This window comes from Sinocyclocheilus anshuiensis, unplaced genomic scaffold (genome assembly GCF_001515605.1).
Source record: "Sinocyclocheilus anshuiensis isolate Anshui unplaced genomic scaffold, SAMN03320099.WGS_v1.1 scaffold3360, whole genome shotgun sequence".
Lineage (NCBI taxonomy): Eukaryota > Metazoa > Chordata > Actinopteri > Cypriniformes > Cyprinidae > Sinocyclocheilus > Sinocyclocheilus anshuiensis.
This window is the reverse complement of record NW_015553483.1, coordinates 150,666-157,786: the sequence shown is the minus strand read 5'-3', so window position 1 is coordinate 157,786 and position 7,121 is coordinate 150,666. Positions and strand designations below refer to the sequence as shown.

Below are 7,121 nucleotides of genomic sequence, written 5' to 3'. Positions count from 1 at the left end.
CAGAACTAAATTGAAGACTTTTAAGGACCCGCGGGAACCCTGATATATGAGGGGTATATATATCATATATATATATATATATATATATATATATATACACACATATATTACTAACCCCAAACTTTTGTATAGTAATGTAAATACTTTACAAAATAATTCAGTAGTTTATAATAATTTTTTATTATATTTTTTATTGGGTTTTAAAAGATAAGATAGATACGCTGTTTAAAATGTCTGATTATCAAACATAATGGACCATGATAAAACCATAGTTAACAGGAAACTGACTTCATCCATTCACTAAAAATGACCAGAAGATCAGATGGCTAAAAATAATTGGGGGAAAAAGTGAGTAAAAAAAGAAAAGTTACTTCACTTTTATAGCATCATTCATTTGATGATGCTTTTCAGTTTAATATGTTGCTATATAAAGCAATGAAGGTCCATTTTTAAGTGTCCCTATGCATTTTGGGCCAGTGTTGACTTAGAATAATAGATTTTTAAGCTCAAACCATCATCTCACCAGCTGATACCACTGTTTCCACACCAGTCCCATTGATGAAGGCTCTTTTGATCGTCTGAGTGCGAACATCAGACCAGTAGATGCGGTGCTCCAGAGCATCATAATCCACCACTGTAACATTGTCGATGTCAGGCACAGTGAAAGAGATGATGTAGTTGTAATAGGGATTATCAATGTCCACCCCTCTGATTTCAATCTGACGAGCGTACAGCAGGAACTGACGGTACTCTGGACAAAAGACATTGTCAATTGATATAGAATTATAAAAGGGCATGTAAAACAAAGCATATATATATTTGTATGCACAAAATCATCTTGTACAAAATATAAGCTGTTGTTAAATTGTAGTCATGTATTTTTCTATGTACATACATATATTAGTAAAGAACGTACAGTAGTAGTGAACTCTACAGTCTCCATATTGATTAGCCTGAACGGAAGAGTAGCTCCTACTCCTGCGTTTGCCACTATCTAATGTCAGTGTTAATTCATCACTGAACCTACAGGTCCTCTAACTCCAATCACTCTGCTCTCCATACAGCCATACCGAAGGCTGTGCTGCTGAATACTAAACACTGATCGTGCATCTGGGCGGCAGGGTGCACTGTTGTTTTCTTGACGGTTAAACAAGATTTACAGCCCACACAAGACGACTAACATTCAGCCCGGCCTGAAAAATCTAACATTGAGCATCTATAGCGCCAACGCAGAAGGAATCTAAAAGAAAAGCCTCATGCTGTGCCGCAATTCATATACTATCTGTCCTGAAGTGTGTGAGATAAGAATTGCTTCATTTAAAATAATAGTGAACTGAAAAATTGTCAGCCACAGTATGATTTTTTTTTGGTGGATTTTCTAATTGTACAACCACATGTATGCATTAGAAGCCAATTCTTGCTAATACTCTTCAAATGAAGAAAAATGCTTGTATGATTTTATTCCATAAGTATGAAGCTGCCACAATAGTTTTTAAATGTATAAACCTAAAAGTGAAGTAATAATGAAATGCTAATGGAGTTAGCTAGATGCGGACACAAAAAGAAAACAGCAAGGAGCTCTGTGGCTTTGCTATTTTGCTTACTACTCACTCAAATTGGAACTCCAGCTTTTGGTTACGTTCCAAATAATGTAGTATTACTGCAGTACATTTGTATGTGGAATACCAGGGTGATCAAATACATTCACTAAAACATGCAGAGATTACTGCGTGGATTACTGTATCCCACAATGCAATGCGCTTTACCTCCCATTTCCAGTATGATGGATTCAAATGGAAATACTATCAGCAGCGATTTTTAATCAAACAGCCATCATTAATACATTTGATAAATAAAACATACTGAGGTCATGTGACAATATACTGTGGAATAATGCCTATTGTTTCTTAGTACAATTTATATTGTTCCTGTTGCTCAAACAGTATAATATGTTGTTTGCAATGACAAGGTCATGGGAAATGTAATATATTGTGCAGTATTCAGTTATTAGTAAAACAGTATTCCATTCAGAACTTGCTAACAATTAAAGCATTTGATTGGATCTTAGGGCTGAGGAAGGAGGAGCCTACCGTAGCAGGTGTGCTTGTCTGCCTTGAGTTTCATGAGGTGTGGACAGGCACAGGAAAAGGTTTGGTTGTAGTTGATGAGGCACAGGTGAGAGCACGGCCCTTTCCCATCATTCGCTGCACACGGGTTGGGAGCTGCAAAGGAGGAAGAAAATGTTCAGTGTTATTTTCATATTTTTTATATAAAACTTCTTATATATTTAATATATTTATATTTTGTTTTAATTTTTTCAATCCAGTTTTAGAAATTTTGGCACTTAAACTTATTGTATTTCATTTAGTTGCCAAGGCAAAATTTCTGCTATGTGACCCTGGACCACAAAACCAGTCATAGTCACACAGGTAGGTATGTTTGTAGCAATAGCCAAAAATACACTGTACGGGTCAAAATTATAGATTTTTCTTTTATGCCAAAAATCATTAGGATATTAATTAAAGATCATGTTCCATGAAGATATTTTGTACATTTCCTACTGTAAATATATCAAAACTTAATTTTTGATTAGTAATATGCATTGCAAAGAACTTCATTTTGGACAACTTTAAAGGCGATTTTCTCAATATTTAGATTTTTTGCACCCTCAGATTCCAGATTTTCAAATAGTTGTATCTCGGTCAAATATTGTCATATCCTAACAATACATCAATGGAAAGCTTATTTATTCAGCATTCAAATGATGTATAAATCTCAATTTCAAAAAATTCACCCTTATGACTGGTTTTGTGGTCCAGGGTCACATATTAGCTTAAGTTAACGTTTTTCATCTAGTATTTATATTTTATTTCAGTTAAAGGAAATTGTTTTTAATAGGTTTGGTTTACAAAAACAACACTGGTGTTCACAGCTTACAAATGCAACACGAAACATAAACAAGTTTCCCGACAGTTTTTGACGTATTAGTTCAGGTCATGCTGGTTCTCACCCTGAGGTTGTCTAGAAGGATGAAACACTTGAAGATCAAACGGCTGAGTGTTTGTTCTCTGGACCACCGTCACATTGTGTCCCGTCCATTTATTGGCTTTAGCCAGAGTGTTGGTCCGCCAGTCTGTCCAGTAGACCTCTCCTCCATACATGGTGACGGCAAAGGGATGCGATAAGTGTTCATGACCCCGGAGCACCTCGATCAGGCCGGAACCGTCATAAGCCGCAGAGTAGATGGCATCGGATCTGAAGACATCAAGGTTACTTACTGTGGACACTTTTGCATTTTACTTCACTTTTAGTGTCAATACCTGGCATCAATCCACAGGATACGGCGCTCTAGGTAGTCCACAGTGAGACCGTTGGGCCAGCCACCATTCCCAGTCTCTTTGTGGATGGTGCGACGGCCCTCCCCACTCATAGATGCAGCCTCTATCCTGGGGGAGCTGGCATCCCAGTCTGTCCAGAACAGAATACTGGGGCGGGGGGAAAGAGACATTGCTTGTAACAACTTAAGTTAATATCATTAATATCACTGAAAAATAAAAGAACTGTCAAAGTATAACATGTTTTACCCATCTCTTGGGTCAAGTGCAATGGCGCGCGGATGCTCCACCTCTCCAGCTAGTAGCGTTGTACGCATGGTACCATCCAGCTTGGCCACCTCGATCTGATCCAGGTTACTTTCCACCCAGTAGATGTTTCCTGCGATCCAGTCCACAGCTAGACCCTCTGGAGTGGCCAAACCATACTGAATCACCACCTCAAAACTGGTGAGAGCTGAAACACCAAGACAAGGACAATTAATGGGAATCCAAGTTAAACCTAGAAATAAAAGGTTTAGGAGGTTGAAAAATGTACCAAGAAAATTTAACCAAAGAAATTATGGATCCAATATTATAATTCTGGCCAAAACTGATAAGTCATTAAACATTTTAATAATGTGATAACAGCTATACTTTTTTGTCTAATTATATTAAAATATAAAACACAAAAAAAATTAAATGAATCATTTTAAACACTACAAATCAATTTTACATAACACTATAATGTTAGTGTTTATTTTGAGATTTGCTAAAGACTATATTTAACGGTGTTATTAAAATATGTATTTTGTAATTAATTATTAAATTATTAGTGTTTTTAAAAATGTAAGCGACACCTAGATGATTTAAAGACAATTTAAATTAAAAAATTAATTGTGTGAAATAAAAATGCACAATTACATATTGAATATCAACCGATACCAATAAATTAAAAAAAAAACTCTAATATTGGCCAGCAATCAATACAGTGCTGATATACTGTGCATCCCTTAAGAAATATGTAAGACTCTGCACTATTTCTAGGTCACTAATCAAATAAGAAAATGTGTGACTGATCATGTGACTTTTTGTAGAGACGGTCAGATGTTCTTGCTTCCATTGAAGCTCAAAATGTTCTTTGTATCATTTCAAATCAAACTGGAGAACATGATCATCACGTTTCACACAAACTTGTGGAGTTCATGCAGCTCAAGTGCTGCAAAAGGAGGACAAACCCGACAATCTGAAATTCATTTAAATTTCTCAGTTCAACTTTTCATCAAATTGTCATACAAATAATACATTTTATAATGAAAAATGTGTATTAAAATAAAAAATGCAAAGTGGAAGCATTTTTACCAATGGTCTCAGACTGTATATATTGGCCAAGAAATCATTTGATGGCTTCCAACCTGAAAGCCATATAAGTCAATGCTGCAATAAATATTCCCCCACTCTGAGCTACAGCCATGTGGAAGAGAAAAAAATCATTCTCAATCAAGGCAAGCTGCTCTCTGATCTGTGAGAGAGACTCTCATATAGAGCAGTAATTAAAGGTCCAGAATGGCTCTCTGTTGGGCTGGAGACAGCGCAGCCTCTCTGTTGGGGGTTGAGAAACAACACTGTTACTTTGTTTCAGTGTTGGCAGCAACATCAGTCATATTTTTACACTGTCAAAGACGACAGCAGGGATCCAAAACTTGGACAGTGTATCGTATTCTCTGGAAAGAGCTGTTTAGAGAAGGAGGGAGGTGTGTGCACATGTTTCAAAGCAACATGGTACACTTTACACTTTACTTTTACTCTGGCTGTAGTCACGCAAACTAGGAATGAGTCAAATGGGTAAAGACTGCAAATTCAACTTAAAAGAGCAGACTGGAAAAGAACCAGATGGCAAGAAACAAACGACAGAACATGGAAAATGAAAGAGATGATAAGAAGTTGAGGGAAACACTGATAAAGAACAAACAAACGGAAACAATATTGTTATGAAGTATCACCCAAAGACACACACACACACACACACACACACACACACACTTTCTGATATAAGGGAATTAATGGGAATTTAGTTTGTTTTCTTCACACGTGATGAGATAATTCTCTAAAAATAATGTTTGTGACTATAATCCTAACCCAAAGACACACACACACACACACACACACACACACACACACACACACACACACACACATTTTACAAATATATATTTTACTGTGTGTATGTGTGTGTGTATATATGTATATATGAGTCATTTAAAAAAATTGTTTCATATAAATTAATATGGATATAAATTATAATATTTATATATAAATTATTTACAGAATATAAAACTATAATTGAGACAACTGGCATGTCCTTCAAATATTCTAGGTTAAATACAGTTTAAGCTCTGTCGATAGCATGGCAGGCCTCTTATAATGTTTTCTCTTGTAATCAACAGCATGCAAGTGTGAGCTGTATTTAACCAAGAATAAATTCTTCACAACTAATCATTTGACTTAGGAACAACCACTCCCATAGGACTAAGACATTCATTCATTTACCTCCGTTTTCCGACAGCTTTCCCCGATAGATCTTGTCTTCTACCACATCAGTCCAGTAGAGGGCACTCTGGTTGAGGTGGAAATCCAGGGCAATGGTGTTACGCAGGCCAGGCACCAGCACGCTGAACTCGCCCTTGTACAAGTCAATCCGACGGATCTCATGCCGGTTGGAGAAAATGATGAAGGGCTTGAATGGATCTAAAGAACATGGACATGGCACATTAGGACATCACACTGCTAATCCTTTATATTGGTTTCACTCCATAAAGTCCAGAAAGTCACATGACATGACATAACATAAGGGCTGGCTGATATGGCCCAAAAAATGATCACAATAAAAAAAATGTCATATCAGTCAATATTAATAATTATCCTGATAAATTTCAAATCTTTATTTCTTTTAAGTAGCTTGTGAGTTGACTATTATGTAAATATATATTATGTAAATTTATGTTCATTATCGAAAACAGTAACATCTTTAAAATTTGGTGAAATTTAATTATTCTGACTGTTTGAGTTTTATTAAAATTAACCATTGGTTTTCCATAGTAGCCTACATTTAGATCATGATAACTTCAGTTAAAACCACACATACAGCACCTCAATACCATGGTAAAAATGTAACTATATGGTTTCTAGGTATTTGTATGAAAAACAGTAGTCGCAAAATATTTAGTATAAATGCACAAATGCTATAGCTTAATCACAATCTGTAAAAGTTCCAGCAAAAACAACTACTTTGTCATATATTTTTACCTAGATATAAAATTACTGTACTGTGCCTTCTTAATGCCCATTTATTTCATAGTGACACCCTTTTATATACACCAGTGTACAGTACATTTCATCAAGAGATCAAGTAAAACGTAAATATTCTAGGTATCTTTATTCGCCCTGTCTTTCCCTCACCAGTGCTCTTGCAGCTCTCGCCGTCTGGCCCGAGTGCCCAGCCTTCATAGCAGGCGCACTTAACAGTGGCCTTCTCCTGCACGCAGCGCTGGCTGCACTTGAGATGCTTGGCACAGAAGCTCTGAATCTGGCAGGTCTTGTTGTCGGTACCCAGCTCCATGCCAGCTGGGCAGGAGCACAGGATGCCCTCACCAGGAGCGATAGTACAGTTGTGGCTGCAGCCTCCATTATCCACCGTGCAAAGACCTAGAACGAAAACAGATAAGTAAGAAGCAGGTGGGATTGAAAGGGTGTATGTGAGTTACTTGCTGCAAGTCTGTCAAAAAAAAAAAAAAAAAAAAAATGGTTTGG

The 7,121-nt window shown here is 36.6% G+C and overlaps 1 pseudogene; it reads right to left on the bottom strand.

Annotated features, from left to right (window-relative positions):
- LOC107668339 (low-density lipoprotein receptor-related protein 1-like) overlaps positions 1-7,121 on the bottom strand; it is a 138,025-nt pseudogene that overhangs the window by 49,321 nt on the left and 81,583 nt on the right.